Source organism: Takifugu flavidus, chromosome 1 (assembly GCF_003711565.1).
Source record: "Takifugu flavidus isolate HTHZ2018 chromosome 1, ASM371156v2, whole genome shotgun sequence".
In the NCBI taxonomy this organism is placed as follows: domain Eukaryota; kingdom Metazoa; phylum Chordata; class Actinopteri; order Tetraodontiformes; family Tetraodontidae; genus Takifugu; species Takifugu flavidus.
Genome location: NC_079520.1, coordinates 20,921,335 through 20,941,853, shown reverse-complemented (window position 1 = coordinate 20,941,853; position 20,519 = coordinate 20,921,335). Strand labels below are relative to the sequence as shown.

General features: G+C 43.4%; 1 protein-coding gene and 1 long non-coding RNA gene across 2 annotated transcripts in view; one reads left to right on the top strand and one right to left on the bottom strand.

Annotated features, from left to right (window-relative positions):
- Window positions 1-20,519, top strand: part of LOC130538765 (growth arrest-specific protein 7-like) — a 51,071-nt gene that overhangs the window by 2,170 nt on the left and 28,382 nt on the right. The gene's annotated exons all lie outside the window — the stretch shown is intronic.
- On the bottom strand, window positions 794-7,281 carry LOC130539387 (uncharacterized). Its single transcript, XR_008954112.1, has 2 exons — window positions 5,623-7,281; window positions 794-3,016 (listed from the first exon to the last, which is right to left on the bottom strand). It is a non-coding gene; the product is annotated as an uncharacterized LOC130539387 (long non-coding RNA).

Genomic DNA, 20,519 nt, shown 5'->3' with positions numbered 1-20,519 from the left:
ACTGGAAACTATATCATATCCTGGTAATGGACGGCAACATTTCCTGTTCCTTTGGTATCAGTCGTACTGTATACATGAGAAATAAGGAACTGATCTGAAAGCTGTGCAGAGAATTTGCAGCTAATGTGAGGATGAACCCGAGCTGATGTGTGCTGTTCATCTAGATGTGTTTCCAAAGCTAGCAGCGTGAACAATGCAGGTCTGTTTTGGTTCTGTCATCATCAGGGCTGTGGCTCTACATGCAGTTTCATTCTCCCAGACATGATGAATCACTCAGAATGTTGCCATCTGCTGTGTCACACAATTCTTGTATTCTTTTGGAACTGCAACATGGACTGTGAAACATCTGATGCTAGCATACCTTAATTTTGTCATGAGAGATGAATAAACAATCTATTGGCTTTTTAAAACAGTGACGCTATAGAATAACATCAGTAGGGAAAATAAAAGAAAATTCTTATTCATATAAGTCAAGTGGCCCCCTGAGGGCTTGAATTGGAATCCTTCACACTGTGAGGAGACAATGATGACCGCTACACCACCGTGCTGCACTGTGTGCGGGACACTGTCAAGCAAATGCCCTTATTGGGGGTGAATCCAAAATATTGGATTCTGCCTCTGTGATTGTATTTGTTGTTTTTAAATCTAACTTATAACACTTATAAATGTCGCATATAAACTAACTTACATCCAAAATCCCGAAAAGTTACGAAATTTGTATCATGCTTGCTGAACCAGGAGAATCAAATCAAATCAAATCAAATCAAATCAAATCAAATCAAATCAAATCAAATCAAATCAAATCAAATCAATCTTTATTTATATAGCGTCTTATACAATCAAAATTGTTTCAAGGCGCTTTCCAGAATCCCAGGGCCTGACCCCAGACAAGCAACAGTGGCAAGGAAAAACTCCCCTTTAACAGGAAGAAACCTTGAGCAGGACCAGGCTCATGTAGGGGGACCCTCCTGCTGATGGCCGGCTGGGTAAAGAGAGGAGAGGGGTGGAGGAGAGGAGAAGTAGAGTGAAGCGGAGGTAGAGGAGAGAGGAGAGGAGAGGAGAGGAGAGGAGAGGAGAGGGAGAGGGAGAGGCACAGAGCAAAGAAACACACACAAAAATACAATATACAATCACTTCATCGGGGCCGGAGGTCATTATGCAGCTCCGAACGCGGCGATACCTGTAAATAAATAGGGGGGGGGGAGCAGAAAAACTACACAAGAATCAGCATAACTAGTCTGCTTGATGAGGAGGAGGAGAGGAGAGGAGAGGAAACCATGATCCAGTGGGGTGACAGAGGCCTGTCAGGTGATCATGTTTCCGGACCCCGGCAGACTTGGCCTATAGCAGCATAGCTAAGATGTGACCTAATGATTAGACGACCCCCTAAGTATGATAATCTGTCTGTCTATGATAGTAACTGGAACTACAGAATTAGTAGCAATAAGCTTTTTCAAAGAGGTAGGTTTTAAGTCTGATCTTAAAAGTGGCGATGGAGTCAGCCTCCCGTACCTGGACAGGGAGCTGGTTCCATAGCAGGGGGGCCTGGTAGCTAAATGCTCGGCCCCCCATTCTACTCCTAGAAACTCTGGGAACCACAAGTAGACCAGCATTCTGAGAGCGGAGTGGTCTATTGGGCTGATAAGGTATCACTAGCTCCTCCAGGTAGGATGGAGCTAGGCCTCTGAGGACCTTGTAGGTCAAAAGAAGGGTTTTAAAAATTATTCTAAATTTAACGGGCAGCCAATGAAGCGACGCCATTACAGGAGTTATGTGATCTCTTTTGTCAATACCTGTCAGAACTCTGGCTGCAGCATTTTGGATCAACTGGAGGCTTCTTAAAGAGTTGTTTGGACACCCTGATAATAAAGAATTACAGTAGTCCAGCCTGGAAGTAACAAATGCATGGACTAACTTTTCAGCATCATGCCGCGTCAGCAGCTTCCTGATCTTTGTGATGTTCCTCAAGTGAAAAAAGGCACTTCTAGAGACTACTTTAATGTGTGAGTTGAAGGAGCCTGCCTAATACACAGAGCAGCAACAGTTTAGCCACAAATCAAACTACTGTATGGTAAGTAAACAGGTGGTGACATAATAATGTGATTTTTCCATCCTGCATCTATTATTAACACTTTTTTTAAATTATTGTTTAATTACAACTACCCATAAAGGTTGTGTGAGTACTGGGGGACAACTATATGATTTTCCAGGATTGGGGGGCCAGGGGGTCTGGTTTTACACTCTGTTTAATTCATGAACATATGTAAAACACTTGGAATCATTGAAGTAAGCTTCCCTTGACAGGCATTTGAGGGTTCAGTACCTTGCTCAAGGGCTCCTGGGCACTGGAAAGGTCCATTGGAAAGGTCCACAATTTTTGGTCTGCATCTTGGGTTTGAAACAGAAACCCTTAGGGTGGCAACCCATCATGTGAGTGCTGTTGTCAACCATATTGTTTTGCTCTGTTTAAACTGTAACAAATAGTTTAGCATTGCTACACTGGGCTGAGAAGCAAACACTTGAATGTACATTTTAATAAAAGCAATTAAAATCACAATTGTATTTTTCTTTTTAGAGTTTGAGTATTTTTAGAGACATTGTTGTAAAACATTTTTCCTTAGTTTTTAATGAATTGTTTTTGGATGCACAGTAGATGAAATCTAAGGTTCTAATGAAGTAACCTATTTTCTAAAGAACAGAAGATAAGATAATATTTCATTTCTGTACAGCACACAGCTCAGAGATTATGTTGTGATGTTAAACAGAGTTTAAACTCTGCTGCTCCCATGTGATTTTAAAATGCCCATTGTGAGCTGGAGTGACAATGACTTTGTCCCGAAGCATCATAAGCTACAAGAGTGAGTCAGATCAGCGTTTGCTTCATTATCACTCACTGTTCATCTAATAAAAAGAAAACGGGGTTCAAGGAGGTTAAGGCAGCAGTTGGAATTCACCAGCAATGACTCAGTAGCCGCAGGTTGTCATCGGTGCTTCCTTTAATAATCACTGTAATAACCTCCATCCATCCATCATTCTCTGCCGCTTATCCGGGGTCGGGTCGCGGGGGCAGCAGCCTAAGGAGAGAATCCCAGACTTCCCTCTCCCCAGCTACTTCCTCTAGCTCATCCGGAGGGATCCCCAGGCGTTCCCAGGCCAGTCGAGAGACATAGTCTCTCCAACGTGTCCTGGGTCTCCCCGGGGGTCTCTTACCGGAGGGACATGCCCTGAACACCTCACCAGGGAGGCGTCCAGGGGGCATCCTGACTAGATGCCCAAGCCACCCCATCTGGCTCCTCTCAACGCGGAGGAGCAGCGACTCTACTCCGAGCTCCTCCCGGATGGCAGAGCTTCTCACCCTATCTCTAAGGGAGAGCCCAGCCACCCTACGGAGAAAGCTCATTTCAGCCGCTTGTACCCGTGATCTTGTTCTTTCGGTCATTACCCAAAGCTCATGACCATAGGTGAGGGTAGGAACGAAGATCGACCGGTAAATCGAGAGCTTCGCCTTTCGGCTCAGCTCTCTCTTCACCACAACGGACCGGTGCAGAGCCCGCATTACTGTGGACGCCGCACCGATCCGCCTGTCGATCTCCCGCTCCATTCTTCCCTCACTCGTGAACAAGACCCCGAGGTACTTAAACTCCTCCACTTGGGGCAGGATCTCCTCCTTTACCCGGAGAAGGCACTCCACCTTTTTCCGGTTGAGAACCATGGCCTCGGATTTGGAGGTGCTGATTCTCATCCCAGCCGCTTCACAGGCGGCGGCGAACCGATCCAGTGATAGTTGGAGGTCACGGGCCGATGAAGCCAACAGGACCACATCATCCGCAAAAAGCAGAGACGCGATCCTGAGGTCACCAAACCGGATCCCCTCAACACCATGACTGCACCTAGAAATTCTGTCCATAAAAATTATGAACAGAATCGGTGACAAAGGGCAGCCCTGGCGGAGGCCAACCCTCACCGGAAACGAGTTCGACTTACTGCCAGCAATTCGGACCAAACTCTGGCACCGATCGTACAGGGAGCGGACAGCCCGTATCAGCGGGCCCGACACCCCATACTCTCGGAGGACCCCCCACAGGACCCCCCGGGGGACACGGTCGAATGCTTTCTCCAAGTCCACAAAACACATGTGGACTGGTTGGGCAAACTCCCATGTACCCTCGAAGACCCTGCTGAGGGTGTAGAGCTGGTCCACTGTTCCACGCCCAGGACGAAAACCACATTGCTCCTCCTGAATCCGAGGTTCGACTATCCGGCGGACCCTCCTCTCCAGTACCCCTGAATAGACCTTGCCAGGGAGGCTGAGGAGTGTGATCCCCCTATAGTTGGAACACACCCTCCGGTCCCCCTTCTTAAAAAGAGGGACTACCACCCCGGTCTGCCAATCCAGCGGCACTGCCCCCGATGTCCACGCGATGTTGCAGAGTCGAGTCAACCACGACAGCCCTACAACATCCAGAGCCTTAAGGGACTCTGGGCGGATCTCATCCACCCCCGGGGCCTTGCCACCGAGGAGTTTTTTAACTACCTCGGCAACTTCAGCCCCGGAGATACGAGAGCCCATCTCCAGGTCCCCGGGCCCTACTTCCTCACTGGAAGGCGTGTTGGTGGGATTGAGGAGGTCCTCGAAGTATTCCTTCCACCGATCCACAACATCCCGAGTTGAGGTCAGCAGCACACCATCACCACTATACACAGTGTTGACAGTGCACTGCTTCCCCCTCCTCAGACGCCGGATGGTGGTCCAGAACCTTTTCGAGGCCGTCCGAAAGTCGTTCTCCATGGCCTCACCGAACTCTTCCCATGCCCGAGTCTTTGCCTCGGCAACCGCCGTAGCTGCACTCCGCTTGGCACGCCGGTACCCATCTGCTGCCTCAGGAGTCCCACAGGCCAGTAAGGCCCGATACGACTCCTTCTTCAGCTTGACGGCATCCCTCACCGCTGGTGTCCACCAGCGGGTTCGGGCATTGCCGCCACGACAGGCACCAACCACCTTGCGGCCACAGCACCGGTCAGCTGCCTCGACAATGGAGGCACGGAACATGGTCCACTCGGACTCAATGTCCCCCGCCTCCCCCGGGACATGGTCAAAGCTCTCCCGGAGGCGTGGTCCTAGGTGAGGGACCAGACAAAGCGTAGCCCAGGACCCCCTAATGAAGATAAATAACATTGGTCTCAAGTTTCCCTTGCCCGGATGCGGGTCACCGGGGCCCCCTCCTGGAGCCAGGCCTGGGGGTGGGGCACATTGGCGAGCGCCTGGTGGCCGGACCTCTGCCTATGGAGTCCGGCCGGGCGCAGCCCGAAGAGGCAACATGGGACCCCCTTCCCGTGGCTCACCACCTGCAGGAGGGGCCAAGGGGGTCGGGTGCATTGTGTTTTGGGTAGCAGCCGGAGGCAGGGACCTTGGCGGTCTGATTCCCGGCTGCACAAACTGGCTCTAGGGACATGGAATGTCACCTCTCTGGTGGGAAAGGAGCCTGAGTTGGTGCGCGAGGTTGAGAAGTTCCGACTAGATATAGTTGGCCTCACCTCGACGCACGGCAAGGGCTCTGGAACCAGTCTTCTTGAGAGGGGTTGGACTCTCTACCACTCTGGAGTTGCCGATGGTGTAATAACCTGCCTACTGGAAATTAACATGTTAGGTTGTGGTTGTGATACCATATTTTGACAGTCAGTCGTCAGTTATTGGTATTATTGCCCTGGTAATATCTCACCTACTGTGTGTGTAATGGAAGAGGTGAGAAAGAGTGAAGGATGAGGTTAGGGACAGTGATTCAGCCTAGCACTAATGTACTGGTATGTCAAAGTGGGTCTGCTGTTGGCTGCACAGCTCCCAACAGATCCTTCCTCTGCATGCTGCAAATTTAACAGTAGTGAACTCTTACAAATATACAACCATTCTTGTCTTGGAGTCATTTTTTGACGTGCTAATAAATAGACTGTGAACACACGCCACTAACCACATGATACCCTTTGTTGGAGAAGAATTTTGGCGTTTTTCAGATTTGGAACAGAGAGGGGAAAGAAGAAGCTATTGAGTTTCAGTCTGAGCAACATTTGCTGAGTCTGGACCTAACTACACCATTAAAAATAAAATAAAATTAGCCCACACTTTTATTTTTATCTATATCCTGATGTAGCTTTTAGATTTATCCGTTCACCCTTAGTGATACCAGTCCATTAAGAGTTTAAAGAAGCATGACTGTTTTTTTTTATCAAGCTCTCCCCTCAATTTGTAATCTTCTGAGCATGGAAAAAAAGCATTGTAGAAGCAAATAAGTGTGGCAGTTTCAATTTTAGGTAATTTGTTTTCCATCTTGTTGCTTGGCAACAGTTAAAATGCATGGGCTGGATCTTCTCCCCAAAGGAAACTTGTGTTATTGGCAACCTGCAATATACTATATGATTAGAATTTTATTTTTTAACTGGCAAACTGAAATTAAATCTCACTAATACTGTATCGATTTAAGTTTTTTGGGTATTGTAGCACAGAATCTAAAACACCAATGAACTGTATAATGTGATGATGTACAACATCTCAAGGCAAAAATAGAAAGCTGCCTTTTGCTCTTTCTTAAAGAGTAGCTTGAGTATCAGATGGAAATATAAAAGTGTCCTGACAGAACAGAAAACACTCATAGAATCTAAAGATGGAGGAAAAATTAGGTCACCTGGATGGAGCAAGATTGAGCTTACTAGAATTTGCAAAATGCACATGCTCCCACAGAACCAGGACACCAGCTGTGTGAGCTCGTACATGTCCTGCCTGTACATTTAACAGTACACTCCCCCATCTGCCGAAGCCAAAACAATATCTTCCAAATACAGATATGCACCACAGCCCCCAGTGGCCTTCTTCCCCCTTGTCCTTGTCTCACTCTGTCTTCCTGTTAGCCCTGTTGCATTATCTCCCCTCCATTCACTCCAGTTTTGTGACATACTGTATTTCAACACATTCTTTTCCAGTCCGTCTAGTTTTAGCAGCCAAAAGACTTCTCCCAGGCTATATTTCGCACATGAGATCCTAAAACTCCCGGGGCTGTGGCCCCAGCTTCAGACTTCATAACTAAGAGGTTAGAGTCCAGTCGGACAACTGGCCTAAGCATCAAGGAGTAACATTTCGAATGTTAGTTCGGTGGAGCTCGGTTCTGAGCAGTTCTTGATAGTTTTGAAAGGCATAACTAACGTAATTTGTTACATTACAGTCAACAATGTACAGTATGTTCACCAAACCAACTATGCAATCAGTGCTGCTTAAACTAGCACCCTTTCTGCAGATTAAGAAAAAAAAAAGTATTACCTTTGGTCATGCTTCAGCATATGTAGACATTTTTAAGTTTATGTTAATTTACTGACTCCATGGTGACATTTATATCCTCTCATGAAGTGATATGACTGCAGTTTTGTTCTCAAATATGATAAAGCTGTGTATTAAATTTAAATGCTTATAAAGGAGCACACCTGTTTATCATATGCAGCAATACAAAAAGTTGCCACATACGTAAGATCAAATCTTTAATATAAATGTCATGGTTGAATATTAAAGTTTGATCTTTCCTTACTTTCCTCATAAAAAAAACCTTACAATGGCATAACATGCTGAAAGTAATAAATTAGCTTCATTCTAAGCTACACATGATATTTAAAGTTACCTTAGTGCACTGTTGCCATAGGGTAACCCAGATATTATTTTTTTAGGGCTATCAAGCGAAATTGTGAAAGTCAAATTTTGACAGAATACAAAACCAGTAACCAATCAATATTAGAAATTCTACACAATTTATTCAAGGCTTTGGAGTAACCACATGGTATGCGAATTATTTTTGTAGATTTTAGCTACACTTTGCATCACCTGTCCCACTTTCTGTTCTGTTCCAAAGCATGAACATCATTCTATGATGCAGTTTAGCCTGGTCACAAATAGACTTGTCTGGTGGAGAGGGGCTTCACAAGGCTGGTTGCTAATGGTTGCTATAAGAATTATGCTAGTTCAAGTTTATAAAGGTTTTACATCTTAAATTACATCATTATCCTGTTTAACATTATTATTTAGATTTCCATTATATGTGTTGTCCAATTTATTATCAACTTATTAAATGTAATATTCTCCTCAAATATCAACTTAACCATTTCTTTTTACCCTAATTCTTCAAATTGATTATCCTATGCCTTTACTTGACTACAATGTTGCTTACACGCTAGAGAGGGTTGTTCCCCTGTTAACTAATTGTGTAGGTATGTGACCACTGCGTGCCAGTCAGAGTAAAACTGAAAATGAATTCAAGACCCCAATCAGTGGTGAAATACAAACTGCATGGTGATCCACCTACTGAATAATTTAGTCTTAACTGAACTATGTTAAAGTGCTGGGCTTTTTCCAGTAAATTGGCATTTAAGTTGAACATTTGACATATTTAGAACGACCAGAGTGCTTTATGGATGCCAGCATTGTATTTCTACTCTCACAGTGTTTTCTTTCTGAGTGCCAAACAGCTGTGTCTATGCTCACCATTTGTGTGTGAACTTCTCAGTGACTGGTGGTGTGCAGATGTGACAGCGTTGCCCTAGAAAGGGAAGGTGGAGGGATTCACGAGTGAACAATAGGAAACAGACACTTCCCCCTGACTGTCACACTCTGTTTCAATAAAATGATAAGCAAGAAGAACAACCAATTTAGGAATATTCCTCACAGTACAAATCCCATCAGTAGTAGAGGATTCAGACTATAGATAGGTTGGTCTGCTTCCTGGTTTGTGGTTTATTGCTTTGCTCTGGTGTGTATACAGCTGGAATTTGTTTGCTGTTAAAGCAGTGCATGCCTGTATACAGTATTAAATGTCTTAACAGTTATGCATGGTAGATAAACATACCACACACTTTCCGCTTTGGAAAGATTAACTGTAATAGTGTGCAGACATAATCTGTGAGTCATGTATTGTGACACTCTTGGCTCCCGTAAAAAAAAAAAAAAAATCCAAATAACTAAAAGTATGTGTGTTAAACTTCTTTTGAACACAGATACTTGGTGTTAAACTTCTTTGTTCAGGTTTCTGCTTATCACATTTTGCTGGAATTGTATATGAGTAAAACATTTTATTCAGTGCTTTGGCTGGTTACCTCACCAGGTCAGGTTATCCAGTGATCAGCAAACAGCAGCAAGCAATGACTTACCTAATTTATAAATAAGTCTAAATACGTCACACCTGGTAAAACTCAGGAAAACTGCCATCTAGTTTAAAGCATTATTTTGGTTTGAACAGTGACTTTAACATTCTCTCACAAAAAAATACTGTGGCACTAATTAAATTAGCTTAATGTCAGAATAAAACAAAAGCATATATTTGCTCTTGTTAATTGTATGTGAGCCAGTGATATGGAAACTGCAATCATGGTTATCTATAAACAAGCACCCTTAGCCTAGCTGTGTTATTTAAAGATACAGTTTGTGGATGTATTTTAAGAATTAAATTTGATTTCTACATAGACTGTGGTGCATGAAGTTGTAAAGTTGGCCTGATAATCTTCGAGATTTATTTTGGTGGTAGACAAGGGAACCTGAGTAAAATCAGCTTTTACCTGGTGGATGCCACTAGCTGGTTGAAAATTAAACATTGCACACTATTGTGACAGTGTGGTGTGACTATTACCTCATAGGAAGATTTTTCACATTGTCGCCATAGCCCAGGAGCAATTTATTAACCACATTGTATGCTTATCTAGGAACTTCCCCAGCATGCATCTTTCCAGCTGGAGGGCCTTGACCCAACAGTCCCCCCCTTTCCTAATCCAGATGTTTCCACAGGGCCCACCACAAATCAGCTCCCACACTCGAGACAGGACTTGACAGACACAGTGCACACACTATACACTCAGTCAATCAAGTAGTGAGTTAATCAAGAGTAAATCCATTCTGTTGAAACTGCAGAAATGAACAAATATAGTATGTAATAATAATAATATTTAATATTTGCAGCCAGCTTCCTCTGAGGAGTTTTATATTACCATAATTTCTGGACTATAAGCCGCTACTTTTTTCCTACACTTTAAACACAGCGGCTTATTCTACAGTGTGGCTTATTTATGTTTTTTTTCGTGGCGCACTATCACAACTGAATTGGTCATTTTTACTAAATCCTCATCAACGTGGAAAATACTAGAAGAAAAGCATATGATGCTGGAGTCACGTGATCGGCTGGACAAGATGGCTGCCTAGGCTTACTGCTCTCTGCCCGGCGTTGTCAAATTGTTAATTAATTCGTAGCTACAGGTTTCTAGCTCGACATTTTGGGGTGGTACAAAACATATGCCTCTGATGTCCTCCAAGAAAAAAGTCCCCAGCGTCTCTCGAGACACCGACGTCGACGCAATTGCCAAGTACATGATGCAGAAGCAACGCGAGTACCTGGAGTCGCGGCTCTCCGAAATCCAACTACTGGGGAAAGATAACGATGTGAAGCTAAGTGCCATTCAAGCTGAGCTAACTACGCTCACGACTGCCCTCAATGCCATTAAATCCGACGTAGACTCACTGAAAACTACTGTCGGAAGCAATTGTAGCAAAGTGGACAAGCACGACCGGGCTTTGCAGGCCATAGACTTTAAGCTAGCCGACATGGAAGACAGGAGTAGAAGCTGCAACATCCGTGTCATTGGCTTGGACGAAGGGCTTGAGGGCTCTAGCGCTACCCAGTTTATTTCACAGTCTCTCCCTAAGTGATTCCCCACTCTTGGCGACACCCGGATTGAGATTATGAGTGCACGCAGAATCTACAGCGACGGTGCCTGCACTCGTGGTGCTACTCGCACCCTGATTTTCAGCGTGCTTCGCTACTCTTCCCGCCTAGCCATTCTCCGTGCTGCCAAGAAGGATCCCCTCTCCATCAACGGTCGGAAGATTCGCTTTTCTCCGGATTACAGCAACTTCACTGTCAGGCGCCGTCAAAGTTTTCAACGAGCTATGGATACAGCTCGAGCTAAAGGTTTGGACTTTTTTTTGCTCTACCCGGCCACTCTCAAAATTAAAGACGGTGCCCAGTTCAAGGCCTTCACGTCGCCGAAAGAAGCGGAAGGAAGACTTTTTGGACGCCGGTGCGACCCACGAACCCAGTGGCTCCGGTACAGAATAACATTGCTTCATTGCCGTAAACGCAGCTCATTCTCGAGTATTATTGTTACGAGACCGAGTTCTACTCCGTTTTTCACCGGAATTGACTGCACCGATCTCATATCGGTTGGTATAGTGTACTGGCTTTGGTTGGTGTTTACTCTTGTTACTTTGGTTCCAGAGCTACTTTGTCCCGAGATAGGTGCCCTGCACCTGCTCTGTACGTATCTCAATGTTAATTTGTAAATGAGCACAACGTTATTGTTCGCTTATGGTGTGTGTGTATATATATATATATATATATATATATATATATATATATATAAGCTACTTCACTTCCCTTAGGAGTGGTAGATTTCTTTATCTTATTTTTTCTGACTTGTTTTTGACGCTGTTGGCGCGATTTGAGTGAACATCTAAATACTAGTCTTACTGTATGCTACAATCATTTCTATTATTGTACTGCCGGGCTGGGCCTTCTACCCTGGCTGCCCCATATCCAATATGATCACAGGCCTACTTAACTATTTGCCTTTTGTATGCATGTTTATTGTGTTTTCTTTTTTCTTTTATTTTTGTGTTTTATATTTTATTTTACATATTCTTTTTGTTCTGTCTTTGTTTTATCCATATTGTTTAATGAGGGACCCTTTCTCAAATACACTTGTGATTGCACTATTAATGGAGGAGGACTATGGTAACATTTTCTCTTTGTTTGTGCCTAGAGCTTTTTTCTTAGAACATGGGTGATCTTAACATTTTAGTATGGAACTGTGGTGGATTGAATGCTCCCCATAAGCGTACTAGCACTCTTACTCTGCTTAAAAGAAAAAACATTGACATAGCACTGCTGCAGGAGACACACCTGCTGAAGGCTGACATGGGTCGTTCTGCAGACAGATCTTTTCACACTATAGCATTTTCCTCTGCAGACACAAAAACTAAAGGTGTGGCCATTGTTGTGAGACGTAGTTTGCCTGTAAAAACTGCAACATCCTGGGCTGATGAATCGGGTAGAGTTGCGATAGCTCAGATAGAAGTTCACTCAAGGAAGATAGCCCTTATATCTCTATATGCCCCTAATGATTTCAGAAAAGTTTTTTATAATTTAATCACAACAAAAATGCTAGAATTGACAGATTACTCTTTCATTGTAGGAGCGGATTTTAATGCAGTATGGGACCCAGTTTCTGATAGATCTAGCGCAACCTCATCGGGAGGCCAGTCTATGGCCACGAATGCTTTAAAATCTTGGGCTAATAACTTGGGCCTGATGGACATTTGGCGGTTAGTCAATCCCACCATCAGAGATTATACTTTCTTCTCTGGCCGCCACAAATCTTTTTCTAGGATAGACTACCTCTTAGCTTCTCCACAACTATTTCAACTTGTCAATACTGCAACCTTACTCCCAATAGCTCTTTCAGACCACAAGGGTGTCTTCTGCTCTGTAACTTTGAATTACGTCTCCAAACGCGCTGTTAGATGGCGCTTCAATACCTCATTACTTAAAAATGAAGAGTACACCAAACAATTTGTTTCAGGCCTCGAAGAATTTCTCAACTTCAATGTTGGTTCTGTGGAGGACCCCAGAATCCTTTGGGATGCTATCAAAGGCTTATTAGAAGCAAATATTTTATTTAGCTCCAATGCACGAAAATCAAGATCCCTTCATTTACAAAATCTTGAACTAGAATTTACCAGGTTGGACTCCATTTTGCAATCCAATTTTACAGAACCAGTTGCTCTACAACGCACAATAATTAAAAAGGAAATCAAACAACATTTTGAAACAGCAATCCGAATTTCAAATTCACAGGACCAGACAAAATATTATTTTCATGGTGCCAGATCGAGCCATCTCCTGGCTATGAGAATCAGAGCTAATGACCATTTTGCAGACATCCCTGCCATTAAACTGGCAGATGGCAACACTAGCACTGATCCTAAACAGATAAATTGCACATTCCGAACTTTTTATTCTGAGCTATATAAAACAGAGGTGTCCTTGGATAAAATTCAATGTGACAGATTTTTAAATCAATTACGTTTACCCCAACTATCAGGAACTGACTCCTCTCACTTAGAAAGACCAATTCTCCTGGAAGAACTTGAAAAAGCTGCAAAAAACAATGCAGAAAGGGAAATCACCAGGCATTGATGGCATCCCTCCTGAATTTTACGTTACTTTCTGGGAACATTTGGGCCCATTTCTTTTAGATATGATTGTGTTCTCGATTGAAAGGGGTGGATTTTCGAGGGATGTTAACACAGTCCTCATTTCCCTACTGCTGAAAAAGGATAAAGACCCCACTGATTGCTCGAGCTACCGTCCACTCAGCCTCCTAAACTCTGACTTGAAGATTTTTGCTAAACTCCTTGCTCGCCGTCTTGAACGTTACATGCCGTTGCTGGTCAACCCTGACCAGGTAGGTTTCATAAAGTCACGTTTGGCAACTGATAATGTTAGGCGTCTTCTTCACATTATTGAGGCAGCAACAGACAACAAAACACCTATGTCTGTACTCTCGCTGGATGCCATGAAAGCTTTTGACCGTCTGGAGTGGCCATTCTTGTGGTCTGTCTTAGAGACAATGGGCTTTGGCAAGAATTTGATTGGAATGATTAAGACGCTTTATTCAAATCCTTCCGCTCAGGTTTTGACTGGTCAAATGTATTTTCTTTTCTCAGTTTCCAGGTCCTCACGCCAGGGCTGCCCGCTCAGCCCTGCATTATTTGTACTTTCTCTGGAGCCTCTAGCCGAAGCAATTTGTCAATCTAATTTGATTTTGCCTATCTCTGTCTGCAACACCCAACATCAGCTGTCGCTATATGCGGATGATGTCAAAGTTTTCTTAGAAAATCCAGCTCAATCTGCATCACACCTACTGGCTATTTGTGAAGAGTTTGGGAATTTGTCAGGGTTTAAAATTAATTGGTCCAAATGCTCTCTTACATCTCAATGAGGCTGCTAAATCTTCTGTTCTTCCAATCAACATCCCCATAGTACCACACTTATATATTTAGGAATTGAAATATTCCCCTCTCTAAACCAGATCACTAAATATAATTACTCTGTAGTTCTAAACAAAACATTAAGGGATTTGGACCGGTGGGTTGATCTTCCTATGTCTATCCGAGCCCGTGTCTCTGTCATCAAAATGAACATCTTGCCTAGAATTAACTTTGTTAGCTCTATGATTCCCCTCCCTCCTCCATCTGACCATTGGAGCAAGCTCCAATCTGCAACCACCAAATTTATATGGAACAAAAAGCGCCCTCGTCTGAAAATGTCCATCCTGCAGAGAAGGAGGGAGGATGGAGGTTTGGCGGTACCTGACTTTAAGCTATATTTCTGGTCATTTGTGCTTAGGCCCTTACTCTCCTGGTTTAATCCTGATTGTTCTGTCTCCTGGCGTACGCTAGAAAGCAATGCAGTTCAACCATGGACTCTTCAGGATGTTCTCTTCAGCAACATTTCTAAAAAAACAGTGTCAATTACGTTTTGGCACCCTAATTTCTTACCTTGTATCGACATGGAGACAAGTTGAGACACACTGTCGTCTGGCCTGCAAATGGCACCCCTTTTCCCCAATTTTCAACAATAATGGGATTTTAATAGGAGGACGGCCTATTGCTGCTCCTCAATGGCAACAGAGGGGTGTTTGCTATCTTAAGGATATCTGCAATGACTCTGGGTTACTCTCTTTCAATGATATTAGTGTGGCTTTTGACTTGCCAAATTCCTCTTTTTTCTTTTACTTACAACTAAGATCAGCACTTAAAGCACAAAGTGTGCCCCTGCAGTGCTCTTTACCTACCCACCCATTAAGAGACTTGTTTACTAAACATAAAGGAGCTAAGGGCGTAGTCTCTAAACTATACCGTTTTTTGCAAAGGGACCCAGCCTCACTCCCCATCGAGAGAATTTGGAAAAAAGATTGTCCTGACCTTGCTCAGCAGTTTGATTGGAATGTGGTCTGGTCCAGTATAACGGAAGCATCCCGCAACCCAGACCATCAATATATCCACTTTAACTTTTTGCATAGAACATACCTTACCCCTGTTAAACTTCATCATATGAAAATTACCAATGACCCATATTGTACACTATGCTCTCTGAAAGCTCTAGGCACTTACATCCATATGTTTTGGGACTGCCCTCCCGTCCAAAGTTTCTGGAAGAATGTTGCTGCTAAGTTGTCTGACCTGACACATGTAGTGGTGCCTGTAACTATACCTGTTTTGATCTTAGATGATCTTTCAGTTCTTAAGATTTCCAAACCAAAAAAAAGACTAATTTTTGCTGGATTAACAGCAGCAAAAAAAATGATTGCAACTCGTTGGAAACCACCTCACTCTCTGACCACCCGATCTTGGGTATTGTCCCTGCTCGATGTCATTTACATGGAGCTTTCAACTGCTCGGATTAACTGCGCAAATGAAACTACAATCAATATATGGCGTACCGCCGCTGAGTCTTTGAGTAGAAGACATATAAAATCTTATCTCCTCTAGAGCTTCTAATATAGTTCCATTGCCGTTTCCCCCTTTTTTAAGTGCAATTCCCTCCATTTTTGTCAATATGTGATTTTTTTTATTTTTTGTCCTGTCTTTCTTTCTTTATATACATATTTTTATTTTTTATTTTATTTTATTTATTTATTTATTTTAATTTCTGTAGTGTCTCTATTGTATTTTGTCCTATGGCATGTTCTTGGCCTTAGGCTTGTTCCTTCTGTATTCTATTTTTTGCCTTTACTTTAAAATAAAAAATTTGATCATAAAAAAAAAAGCATATGATGCTGCTTTTAAGTTAAAAGCGATCACTCTGGCGGTTGAAGAAGGAAATCGAGCTGGCGCACGTAATCTACGGTAATCAATGGCGAGAAGGTGGAGAGGCCAGCATAAAGAACTGAGCCAAAGCAAAAAGACAACAAAAGCTTTTAGACATAAACATCGCAAGTGGCCCGAGCTTGAAAACGTTCTGGAAGACTGGGTGAACACACAGAGAGCAGGTGGCCGCGGTGTTTCCGCTGTACAAATCAGACTGAAGGCAAAAGCAATCGCCACCGCGATGAAAATAGAAGATTTTAGAGGTGGGCCATCGGGGAGTTTTAGATTGTTCATTGTTTGACTAAAAAAAGCATAAACAACGTAATTTGTGTGTAGCTGATACAAACGTATATTTCACGGTAGCTGCGTTACAGACACCGTTAGAAGAAAAAAAAAAAGCATTTACCGGTACAATATATTTGTTTATGTTGCTAAGCGGATTAAATTAAATGAAAAGTTAAAAAATCCTGATGTGATAAAAATTGGATTTAAGGTCTCTGTTTAAACATACAAGTGCAAAGAGTGGCTGTTGTTTTGTTTTGGCCAGCGCTGTCACCTCACCATCATGTTTAGAGTTTGCATTGTGTTGCCATATGTTTGTGGATTTTGCTGTGGTTGCTCTGCTTTCCTCCTACAGTTGAGACATATGCATGCTAGGTTGATGCTCATACCCTGCATAATCAATCTTTAATCTTTATTTATAAAGTGTCTTTTACAATCAGAATTGTTTCAAGGCGCTTTCCAGAATCCCAGGGCCTAACCCCAGACAAGCAACAGTGGCAAGGAAAAACTCCCCTTTAACAGGAAGAAACCTTGAGCAGGACCAGGCTCATGTAGGGGGACCCTCCTGCTGATGGCCGGCTGGGTAGAGAGAGAGGAGAAGGGGGAGGAGAGGTACAGGAAAGAATAGGAGAGGAGAGGAGAGGAGAGGAGAGGGGTAGAGGAGAGGAGAGGAGAGGGGTAGAGCATAGAAATACATACAAAATACATTATATTGAATTAAATTGAATTGAATAAGCTACTGGTTGAGTGGGTCAGCGGGGTCGGAGGTCAGTATACAACTCTGAAGGCGGCGATACCTGTAAATGGATACAGAAGGGGGGAGGCAGAAAAACTACACAGGAAATAGCATTACTAGTCTACTTGATGAGGAGAGGAGAGGAGGAAAGAGAAGAAACCATGACCCAGTGGGGTGACAGGGGCCTGTCAGGTGATCATGTTTCTGGACTCCGGCAGCCTTGGCCTATAGCAGCATAGCTAAGATGTTAACCTAATGATTAGACGACCCCCTAAGTATGATAATTTGTCTGTCTATGATAATAACTGGAACTTCAGAATTAGTAACAATAAGCTTTTTCAAAGATGTAGGTTTTAAGCCTAATCTTAAAAGTAGCGATGGAGTCAGCCTCCCGTACCTGGACAGGGAGCTGGTTCCATAGCAGGGGGGCTTGGTAGCTAAATGTTCGGCCCCCCATTCTACTCCTAGAATCTCTGGGGACCACAAGTAGACCAGCATTCTGAGAGCGGAGTGGTCTATTGGGCTGGTAAGGTGTCACTAGCTCCTCCAGGTAGGATGGAGCTAGGCCTCTAAGGACCTTGTAGGTCAAAAGAAGGGTTTTAAAAATGATTCTAAATTTAACGGGCAGCCAATGAAGCGACGCCAGTACAGGAGTAATGTGATCTCTTTTGTCAATACCTGTCAGAACTGTGGCTGCAGCATTTTGGATCAGCTGGAGGCTTCTTAAAGAAGAGTTTGGACACCCTGATAATAAAGAATTACAACAGTCCAGCCTGGAAGTAACAAATGCATGGACTAACTTTTCAGCATCATGGTGGTTCAGTAGTTTTCTAATCCTTGTGATGTTCCTCAGGTGAAAAAAGGCACTTCTAGAGACTAATTTAATGTGTGAGTTGAAGGAGAGATTTTGATCAAAATTTACTCCAAGATTCCTTACACAGAGACTAGATGTTAATGAGATACCATCTAGAGTGATCATGTGATCTAATCTATCCCTGAGAGGTTCAGGACCAAACACCATGGCCTCAGTTTTTCCTGAGTTAAGGAGGAGGAAATTTGAAGACATCCAGGACTTTATGTCTTTAAGACAGGTCTGGAGCTTCACTAACTTCTCTGTCTCCTCTGGTTTCATGGATAGATAAAGTTGAGTGTCATCAGCATAACAATGAAAATGTGTAAACAGACAAACATACATGTTTACATATTTATCACCAATTTTATTTCTCTCTTCTGCCACTAATTGGATTTGATCTTGATGAAGTCTGTCAAGGTCAAATATTCAGAATTTTAAAAGCATGTATCAAATGGGACTTAAAATTTAGGTCAAGGGCCAACATTTACTGCATTGTTATTCTGTGACTGACCTCAAAGCAGGACCAGCTATTTATTTTAAAATGTTTTCCAAGGGAATTTGACAAATTATTCTTGGTTTTCCAGGCAGGAAGCCAGTGGTACTCAAATAGACCGTGAGGTATTTTTTTTCATTTTCCATAATAAGATGCTGCTTGTGTTTAGAGATGTGTGGGAATCTCCCCCTCTATAATCTGCTAGAATTTGCATTTCCACAAAGACTAGAGAAGTATTTATCGTCCACATTTTAAAAATAATTTTATCTGTGTGTGAAAATCACACACACACACACACACACACTTTTGTCCTGTTTCTGCTATCATGATGAGGACTTTCGCCTTCCCCGGCTCATTATCCGAACCCTAACCATCATAGCTACATGCCTTAACCTAACTCTAACATTCACCTGAACCCATCCAATGTCTAATCATAGCCTTAGAATCATGAGTGCTCCATGAGTATGGGCCCTCTACTGTGGGCCGTTCGGTCTCTGCACAATCAGACCACGAGAATGGTTTGCATTGCTGGCAGTAAGTCAGACCGGATTCTGTTGCATGTTGGACTTCGGCAGGGCTGTCCTTTGTCACTGGTTCTGTGCATAAGCTTTCCTCCATTTGGTGGCTTGGCGTTCCCTTACAGATAGGGTGAGAAACTCAGTCACTCAGGAGCAACTCAGAGTAGAGAGGATTCAGCTGCAGTGGTTTAGGCACCTGTTTCGGATGCCCCCTGGGAGTAGTTCCAGGCATGTCCCACTGGGAGGAGGTCCGGAGGAAGACCCAGGACACGCTGGAGAGAATGCATCACTCGGCTCACCTGGGAGCACCTCGGAATAGCTGGAGAAAGTGTCTGGAGTGAGGGCAGTCTGGGCATCACTACTTAGGTTGCTGCCTCCGCAACTTGGTCCCAGATAAGCAGAAGAAGACGGGACGAGAACAGAAACCTTAGAACCTTAATACCAGAATCATCAAATGACCTTTTTGAAGTTGTGAGACTCCCAATGACACTGAAATGCAAATGCTGCTCCTCACTATGTATCAAGAATATACACATGGTTGTCAGAAAAAAACAAAATAAAAATGTTTTTTGCCACTCTCAGACAGCTATAAATGCATTTTTATTGTGTAGTAATGACTGTGAGGCTTTTGTCTCTTTTGTTCCTCTGATGTTGTTGCTGTAATGATTAATCCAGCCTAAATTAAAAGACATGTCAGTGTCTGTGGTGTCCTGTCACGGTGTCTGAGCCAGTGATGGGCTCTCCAGTTCTGTGCCACAGGCTCTTCTGGCATGCTGTGAATGTGGAGCCAAAGGCAGTCTGGGGTTTACGGGGTCAACCATCTGGAATGGTGCATTATTTAATGTTGCATATGTCGAGAGAAGCAGGCTCTGAGAGCCTCCCTTTACATCAGCGGGATGCTGCCACTCTCTGACTCATGCGTGTTTTTCTTTCTGCTGGATCTCTGAGGAACACTCATTCGAAGCTTGGCTCGCTCTTTTGAGAGCACGTGCAGCAGATTGCAGACTGAACCAGATAAAGAATCCAGCATGTCTTCAAGGCCAAACAGTTTGAAACGTCTCTGTGCCCTGACTCTGAGTAGCCCACTACCGTCTATCCTCTCCTCATCAGAGACATTTCTGTTTAGCACAGAGAAAAACAATACTGTTGTATCAGTCTGCATGTTTTTGTTAACACGTGACAAACCAGCGGCCCATCTCGTAAAATTCCTGTTCGAAAAATGTGTCTTTGTAACCAGTACATGCTAACAGTGGGCCAGATTCACCAATATGTTCTTAAGAATCTTCTTAGATTCTTTCTTAAGTTGTTATTAAGAAGTTTTTTAAGAAAACCCTACGTCGGATTCATCAACGAGTTCGTAAGCCCCAGAATTGTTCGCAGCTGTGTTCTTAGATTGATGAATGCCATCTGTTCGTAAGTTGAAAGCGCGTGCCAGGTGAGTCTAATTAACATACGATTAGCATGTCACCGCCCACTAATGCCCATAAAAGGAACTGCAGCAGGACCCTGTAGACAGAGCAAAAAGCAGCAAAATGCCCAAAGCGAAATGCCCAAAGCTTGCCCCTCCACGCCTGATTTCTGACGCCGTGTTGAACAATCAAGAAAGGATGGCTAACACGCTTGATAAAATTGCCTCAACCCTGATGACTATAGCCAACACGCTTAAAGAAATCAACGAGAATGTAAAAAAA